This window comes from Octopus bimaculoides, chromosome 24, assembly GCF_046866305.1.
Source record: "Octopus bimaculoides isolate indiv1 chromosome 24, ASM4686630v1, whole genome shotgun sequence".
NCBI classification, from domain to species: Eukaryota; Metazoa; Mollusca; class Cephalopoda; order Octopoda; family Octopodidae; genus Octopus; species Octopus bimaculoides.
The window spans coordinates 29,696,435-29,706,434 of NC_142951.1; the positions used below are offsets into that span (position 1 = coordinate 29,696,435).

At 34.4% G+C, this 10,000-nt stretch overlaps 1 protein-coding gene across 2 annotated transcripts in view; it reads right to left on the reverse strand.

Annotated features, from left to right (window-relative positions):
* LOC106883221 (G protein-coupled receptor 161B) overlaps window positions 1–10,000 on the reverse strand; it is a 129,002-nt gene that overhangs the window by 78,824 nt on the left and 40,178 nt on the right. Inside the window, exon 1 of one of the 2 annotated variants that reach the window (XM_089341028.1) lies at window positions 6,813–6,894. The exons of the other annotated variant lie outside the window; for it this stretch is intronic. The gene's annotated coding sequence lies outside the window, so the exon portion shown is untranslated. Of the gene's footprint in view, window positions 1–6,812; window positions 6,895–10,000 lie in introns of those variants that run through there. 2 annotated transcript variants of the gene reach the window in all.

A 10,000-nucleotide genomic window follows, 5' to 3' on the forward strand; every position in this document is an offset into this window, starting at 1 on the left:
TGTGTTTGTGTGTGTGTGTGTGTGTGTGTGTGTGTGTGTGTGCGTGTGTGTGCATACGCGGGCGTACGCGCGTATTGTTACCGCCTTTCGATTCCTGTCTAATAAATATAATAGAAAAAGTGAAAAATGAGAGACAGAGACAGACAGACAAATGGACAGACAGACAGACAGACAAAGAAAGAAAGCAGGGTGAGTGGGTGGGGAGGAAGAGTAGAGGTAGACAATTGGGTGGACAATGGATAGACAATAAAGAAACAATGGATGGACAATTGGACAATGTTGAAGACAATGGACTCTGTGAGCGCTTTAACTAATGTAATACATACATACACAATCATACACACACACACACACACACATACATATATATATATATATATATATATATATATATACATATATATATATATATATATATATATATATATATATATATATATATACATATATATATATATATATATTTATATATATATATATATATATATATATATATATATATATATATATATATATATATATATATATATATATATATATATATATATATACATGTATGTATATGTATATATATATACATATATATATATAAATATATATATATATATGTATTCATGTACGCATATATATGTATATGTATATATCTATATATATGTATATTCATATACATATATATATTCATATATATATATGTATATATATATATATATATATGTATATTCATATATATATATATATATATATATATATATATATATATATATATAAGTATATGTATGTATATATGCACGTATGTGTGTGTGTGTTTTAATGTATTTACTGCTTGCACTAATTAGGTTGCAACAACACTGGGACTCCGCCCTCAAAGGGATTTTCGTCCTTCGCTTCGATAGTAACTACTTATTACCGTCTAATACTAATGTTATTGATCTATATTAATGCTGGTTATGCAACGATTAAACGTAAAACACATGCCCCACTCTCTCACACACACCCAAACGTACATACATACATGTATACATACTTGTACGTATATATCTACGTATATATACACACACAGTGCTTCTCAAAAATGATAGGCTTTTTTCATTCTGTCAGTTTTACTGTTTTTGCTGTAATTATCACTCCGTTTTCTTTTGGTGTTTCATCTTGTCTTCTTTCAGCTATTTTCAACCAATTTTACCACCACTCTATCTATCTATCTATCTATCCATCTCCCTCTTTCTCTCTGTCTCTCTCTCACTCTCTCTCACTCTCTCTCTCTCTCTCACTCTCTCTCTCTCTCTCTCTCTCTCTCTCTCTCCCTCTCTCTCTCTCTCTCTCTCTCTCTCTCTATCTCTCTCTCTCTCACCTACTCGTTTACATACTTCATCAATTTTTTTCCTTTCTCAGTATCTATCTAATCATCTTTCTTGACATATACATATGTGTAAGTGTGAGGAATACCTATGAATTATCGCTCTTTTAATTCTCCTGTTTTTGTGTTATATCTATATGCTTTTATTCTCTTTTCTGTATGACTATGTTATCAATAATTTGACTCCTTTGCAACTACGTGATTATACTCTAATGAACTCGACTACTGCATTTAAGCTGACTCTCATTTCCAAGGATTTCGTATCCGTAGCATTTTAGGCACTTAGTCCGATCAGAGTCCATGTCTATTACGTTCCACTTTTGACGTCTTACCTATTATATATGATAGGTTTTTTTATTTGTTTATGTGTTCTTTTAAAGCCTAGCCAGGCTCATGGGCCCGGTTTCCCGGTTTCTATGGCGTATGTGTGTCCCCCCCCCCAGCTGGACGGGACGCCAGTCCATCGCAGCGTTACTCAAGAAACAGGAAAAAAGAATGAGAGAAAGTTGGAGCGAAAGAGTACAACAGGGGTCGCCACCACACCCTGCCGGAGCCTCGTCGAGCTTTTTAGGTATTTTCGCTCAATAAACACACACGACGCCCGGTATGGGAATCGAAACCACGACACCAAGTCATACACTCATAGACCTGTACATATATACGACGGGCTTCTTTCAGTTTCCGTCCACCAAATCCACTCACAAGGCTTTGGTCGGCCCAAGGCTGTAGTAGAAGACACTTGCCCAAGATGCCACACAGTGGGATTGATCCCGGAATCAGAGAGAGAGAGAGAGAGAGAGAGAGAGAGAGGGAGAGAGAGAGAGAGAAAGGGAGAGAGAGAGAGAGAAATAGATAGATAGATAGATAGATAGATAGATAGATAGATAGATAGATAGATAGATAGGGGACTATTCAATTTTTCTCCTTGTTTTCTCCGTATTCTTTCTGTTGAAGAGCGTAGCTCGAAACGTTAAAGACTTTCTGTATTCCCGAGCGTCAAACTAATACATCCTTTTGTTGTTTACACCACTTGTCCTCGTCTGTTGTTTTTTTTCGTACATTCCCCCCCACACACACACACACGCACACATACTACGAGCGTGTTTCTGCACGTTTTCTGTCTCTCATAGTTTTTCCGTACGCCAGTCAAATTTCCCTTCAGTTGCTCAGTTTTAGTTTATGTTTCACATATATTCGATTACATCCGTCTTGAGTTTCACCTCATAGACGTGTTCCGCTTTCTTCATCTTCTTCTTCTTCTTCCGAGAAACGGCATCGAAATAGATTTACAGTTCATAAACCAATGAACAACGACGATTATATTTACATTGACTAACGATGAATACAATCTTGAAGATGTAAATATTAATTAAGATCATTCCTTCTTATTGCATCTCAACAGCGATGCTTAATGTTAACTGAACTTATCAGCCAATCGCTACAGACGAAAGTTGGAGTGCATATCCGCTTATTCAACCATGGTTCTTCAGCCAAGCATAGAGAATTTTTCATATCTTCTTTTTCTATTCCTTTCTTAAGTTTTGCTTGTTTCAGTCGTTTTATTCCGGCCATGCTGGGGCACTGTCTCTTAGAATGAAATCCGGCCAAAATGTTGTATTTTGATAAAATAATCTATGCGACCAATGGGCTTCCAGTCGTCAGCCATATTTCGGCCGGTTCTCAACAAATCCTTGTTGAGATCCGGTTGTGTCGCAAGAGGTGCAAGCGTAGCTGTGTGGTAAGAAGCTTGCTTCCCAACTACATGGATCTGGGTTCAGTCCCACTGTGTGGCACTTTGAGCAAGTGTCTTCTACTATAGCCTTGAGTAGACCAAATCCTTGAGTGGATTTCGTAGACGGAAACTAAAAGTAGCCCGTCATATATATATATGTGTGTGCGTGTGTGTGTGTGTGTGTGAGAGAGAGAGAGAGAGAGAGAGAGAGAGAGAGAGAGAGAGAGAGAGTGTGTCTCTGTCTCTGTGTTTATTCCCCACCACCATATCAGAACCGATGTTGGTGTGTTTACCTCCCGTAAATCTGCTGTTCGGCAAAAAGAGACCGATAGAATAAGTATCTAGCCTTCAAATGTATAACCAGATATGTATATATTTATCTATCTATCTATCTTCCCCCACCTCCCAACACCATCACACCACACCACACCACGCTACACCATACCACACAACACATCACATCACAACACACCACCACGCACACACCAGCACTGACCAATTCCCAGCCCCACATTTTCACACCTTCACACCTACATACACACACGCATACGTTGAGATCACCAGCATTCTCTCACACACACGCAACTTCGTTTTGGGATATCTACTACTTTGTTATCTCCCCTTCTTCTTAACTCTCCTGTGTGACCCTTCTGTCCGGCATTCGCCATGATAGATCAGTGACCACTACACACAATTTTTTTCTCTCCTTGTTTCTTTCTGTGTTCCTGTCTGTGGAAGATCGTAGGCTCGAAACGTTAAAGACTTTCTCAATTTCCGAGCGTTATACTAATACGTCCATTTGTTTTCTACACCACCTGTCTTCGTCTGTTGTTTTTTTTGTGTGAATTCTCCTTATATATATATATATATATATATATATATATATATATCAACACACACACGCACATACACACACACACACACACACACACACACACACACACACATACACACACGTTCGTACTATCACTCTGCATTCATCCATTTGACTGTGCGTCCAATCATGACATCATCTATATTGCCATTTAACTAGGTGCGTTTATACCTAGACTTCTTCCAGTGTTTCATTGTCTTAGACATATTTATATATATACATTCATGTAAATATATATATATATATATATATATATATATATATATATATATATATATATATATATATATATATATATATATATATATATTTATTTATATATATATATATATATATATATATATATATATATACAAATATGTATAGATATATACATATGTATAGATATATACACACATATGTATAGATATATACATACATATGTATAGATAGACATATATATATGTATATTAATATATATATATATATATATATATATATATATATATATATATATATATATATATATACATATATACATGTATATCCACATATATATATATATATACATATACATATATTAATATATATACACACATATATATACAACATATATGCGTCTGTAAAAATATGTGTATGTGTATGTGCATATATAAATATATGTATATTAATATATATGTATATATATGAATATATAAGCATATATATAGATATATATATATATATATATATATATATATATATATATATATATATATATATATATATATATATATATATATATATATGTATGCATGCATATGTATATATGTGTATATATGTATATGCGTATATATATATATATATATATATATATATATATATATATATATATATATATATATATATATATATATATAATTGAGGAAGGAAACAGATGATATATATATATGTATATATATTTACATATGTATATATACACATATGTATATATATATATATATGTGTATATATACGTGTGTACGTACGTACGAGCGTATGTATACATGCATGAATGCATATGCATGTATGTATGTGTATATTCGCTCTGACTGTAACAATATATGTACAGATAAGTGCATTGTTCTCCCTTTATTCTTGTAACGACCTTGGAATGTACAGATGGAGCTATTGAACTGAGTGTATGACGTCACGATCATTACGGTGACGTCAGAACGTCAGACCTGAAATCTTTGAGAATCAAGTCTGCTTACCTTGAGGCATACTTCGAGAGACAATTGTATGGGAGTCGGTAGGAAGTATGGCACAAGGATGTGCATGCGTGCATGTGTGTGTCAGTGTTTATTGTGTGTGTGTGTGCGTGCGTGTGTATGTACATATATATATATATATATATATATATATATATATATATATATATATAGAGAGAGAGAGAGAGAGAGAGAGAGAGAGAGAGAGAGAAAGAGATGGATGGAGAGAGAGGGAGGCAAATAGACAGATGACCACAAAAACCGACAGAGAGGAACAGGTAGATTGAAAGGTAAACATCTACACATATGTGTCTATGCAGGTACATATGTATCTATATATATATATATATATATATGAACATACATATATATCTATAAATATAGATATATACATATATATATATACATATATATACATATATATATATATATATATATATATATATATATATATATATATATATATATATATATATATAAAAGACACATTCATTTATATACATATATATATATGTATGTACTTATGTATATATATGTGTATAGATAGATAGATAGATAGATAGATAGATAGATAGATAGATAGATAGATAGATAGATAGATAGATAGATAACTGACAGAGCTAGATAATAGATCACCTTACAAACATACACACACGCTCACACACACATACAGAGCCAATCAGACAAAATTGCTAAATGGTATTATCGCTTGATCTACTTATCAAGAAATTTGAACGAAAGATCAATACAAAATATCGATCTGTGCATCTTTAATGAATCAGAAACCCTGAAGAAGATCTTTTTTGAAAAGTTCCACTCATAGTCCGTTGCCAATGGGCGGAGACACATGACTTCATTAAATGCGCGTACTCTCGAAATTAAAACAAATAAATATGTGTGCGTGTGTGCCTGCGTGCGCATGTGTCCGTATGCATGTGTGTGTGCGTATGTGTGCGTGTGTGTATGTGTGTGTGCATCCGTATGTATGCGTATGCGTCTGTGTATTTCAAGTCCGTGAAACTACAGTTTTAAAAGCGTTTCGCTGTGGAACATTAAACAGACGTAAATGTACCTTGTTATGTCTGCTCTTTTTGCGCTAGAAGACAACGGAGATTGCCCTGACATGTTTCACAGAACATCGACCATTCTTCGGAGGACGAATAACATTTCAGGCTTGTGTTAAGAAATGGAATTCCATTCTAAGCAAATCGCTTGGGCCTCAAGCGTTGGTGAGGTTGAAATACAATACAAACACAATGTATACTATATATATATATATATATATATATACATATATATACACACACACACACACACACACACACACACACACACACACACATATATATATATATATATATGTATATATACACACATATATTATACATATATATGTATGTATGTATATACAATGGGTTTCCATAAATTCATATTTTATAGATAGATAGGTAGATACATACATACATCCATGCATACATACAAGAAATATAGGCAACCAGCTGTTGCATCTCCTCTAGAAAGCAAACATTTCAAAACATCCATGATTACGCAAATCTGTGCAAGTGTGTGCCTATGTGGTTGTCTGCTTGCATCTAAATGCATATGTCGCTGGACGTATGTGTTTGCCAAGCTTGCACTTACGTGTATCCTGTATGTGCGCACGAAATTATTGATAATGTCATAATTTTCCGGAATATAGTTCATGTACGATATACATGCCATTTTGTACCACCACAACCAGCTGCTTTCCCCCGTTCATTTGGCTGAGAACCGAGTTAACTCTGCAATGATAACGATAAAATCATGTGACACTACGAAACCTCTGGTATGGGACTGATAACCTACTTATACGCGAAATAGGAGAAAATGTGCTCTCACATTTACATACACTTATATATACACACACATACAGAGATAAGTACATATATATATATATATATATATATATATATATATATATATATATATATACGAGCATACAGTATACTTCTCTACGTGTGCATATACAAGTGTGCCAGCGCCTGTGTAATTGTGCGTATGTGCATGCCTATATAAATATATACATATATATATATATATATATATATATATATATATATATATATATATATATATATATATATATATATATATTCTCCCATATATATATATATATATATATATATATATATATATATATATATATATATATATATATATATATATATATATATATATATATGGGAGAATATACAAAAAATAACAACAGACGAGGACAGGTGGTGTAAATAACAAAAGTATATATTAGTATGACGCTCGGGAATACGGAAAGTCTTTGACGTTTCGAGCTACGCTCTTCAACAGAAAGAATACGGAGACAAGGAGAAAAACACGGAGAAAAAAAATTGAATAGTGTTCAGTCAACGGTCAATCATAATAATGGCCGATCATAACAATGACTGACCGGAAGTTAGAAATTCTTATTTCAGGAGAGCTAAGAAAGGGGGAGATAACAAACGGTGATCGGGAACGAGGGGCTGTGTGTGGGAGGTAGAATGCTGGTGGTCTTGACGTATGTAGTGTGAAAATGGGGGAAGGGAGAAAGGGAGAAAGTAGTTGGTCAGTTGTAGTGTGTGCGTGGTGTGATGCGAGGGTATTGGTGTGGTGTGCGTGGTGTGATGCGAGGGTATTGGTGTGGTGTGATGTGAGGGTGTTGGGAGGTGGGGAAGGCATGGGTGGTATATATATATATATACATATATACACATACATATACATATATGTATATACATATATATTTATACGCTAATATACATATATATATATATATATATATATATATATATATATATATATATATATATAAACATACATACATATGATATATTTGTCTATGAGTGTAAACACAAGTGTGCAAGCGCCTGTGTGCTTGTTCGCGTGTGTACGCTTATTTAAAAATATACATACATATGTATATACATATACATATATGTATACACACACACACATGTATATATATATATATATATATGTATGTATGTATGTGTGTGTGCAAATATACATATACATATATATATACACATTTATTTATATATATATATATATATATATATATATATATATATATATATATATATATATATATATACAAGCATTCGTATCAATGACAGCATGTTTTTGGGTTCTTCTTAGTAAACTGTCAACTTTTGATATAGTGCATATATTATTTCACCTCGCCCAACATAACTCAGCCACATATCGTCACAATTTGAAATATATATTCGCATATATTTTGCAACACACAATTTCCAACATGTATACATCTGTACATCATTTATCTCTTGCTTGTTCCGATCACTGGACAGCGGCCATGTTGGTGCACCGTTTCGAATTGTTTTTAGTCAAATAAACTGAACAGAGAACTATTTTCTTTTCTTCTCTTTTTTTTTTTTGAGACCCTTGGATTTATTCAATCGGTCACTTATGCCGAACGGTAAGGGTACGGGTACTTTAACAAAACACCACCGGTTATCAAGCGTTGGTGCACCCACCCCAAAAAACAAAGATGCACACATAATTATATATGTATACACGACGGGCTTCTTTCAGTTTCCGTCAACCGTATCCACATACAAGGTTTTAGCCGGTTCGGGGCTAAAATAGAAAAAAACGCTCCCAACGCGACACGCAGAGGGACTGAACCCGGAACCCTGTGGTTCGTAAGCAAGCTACTTACCACATAACCACATACACACGCACGCACACACACACACACACACACACATACGAGGCGTATACCAGAAATTTGAGACGTCTTTAGGAGAGGTAGCTGTAATTGTCCTACATCGTTGTAATTTTAGTAAATCGTTACTGTACATCTAATAAGCTGACCCGCCAATTTTTGTAATTTCAAATTGAAAGAAACGGCTGTTAATAACACTTCGAACACATCCTACTAAACACTGCTGGTCATAGCTGACTTGTTTGCAGAATGCAGTTGGGATATGAAGTCAATTTGAAAACTCGTTATGTAATATCGTTTTGCATTAAACTGGGAAGCTGGGTTGGGGGGGAACGCTACAGAAACTTTGGATTTTTTCCACGCTATTTATGGATAAAATTGTATGAGAAGAGCATCTGTTCTTCGCTGGCATAAGTGGTTCAAGGACTGTAGAGAGGAAGTGATGGACGATGAGAAGTATGGGGGAGAGAAGGACGTTGGAACATCAGAGTTGGTTGAGAAATTTTACAATTTTCTGAATGAACCCCATCATGTGTCTGTAAAGACAATAAGCATGCACTTTGGAATTGGTGCGGCTACTTAACACAATTATTCGTGAAGGTCTGAACATGCCCCAAATTTGTACAAAGTTTGTTCCCAGGGTTCTTAGGAAGAGCATCCTGGTTACCAAACTACTTGACAGAGATAGGCATCAAAGATGCTTCTCACTCGCTCTACATTCCAGACCGTTCTCTTTTGTGAATTTTGGTTGTTCCTGAAGCAGAAGGAGAGCCTCAGAGGAAGTTGTTTTGAAGATGGAGAAACCTCTGACAAGGGTCCGGATACCTTCACTTCAGATGGTTTCCATGGCGCCTTCGAGCACTGAAAACTGAGAATCCTACTTTGAAGGAGATCAGAAATTTATATTCCTCTGAAATAAATAAATCTCTCTTATGAAAAGAAAATATATATATTTGCTTACGAACCACATGGTTCCGGGTTCAGTCCCACTGCGTGGCACCTTGGGCAAGTGTCTTCTACTATAGCCTTGTAAGTGGATTTGGTAGACGGAAACTGAAAGAAGCCTGTCGTATATATATGTGTATATGTTTGTGTGTCTGTGTTTGTC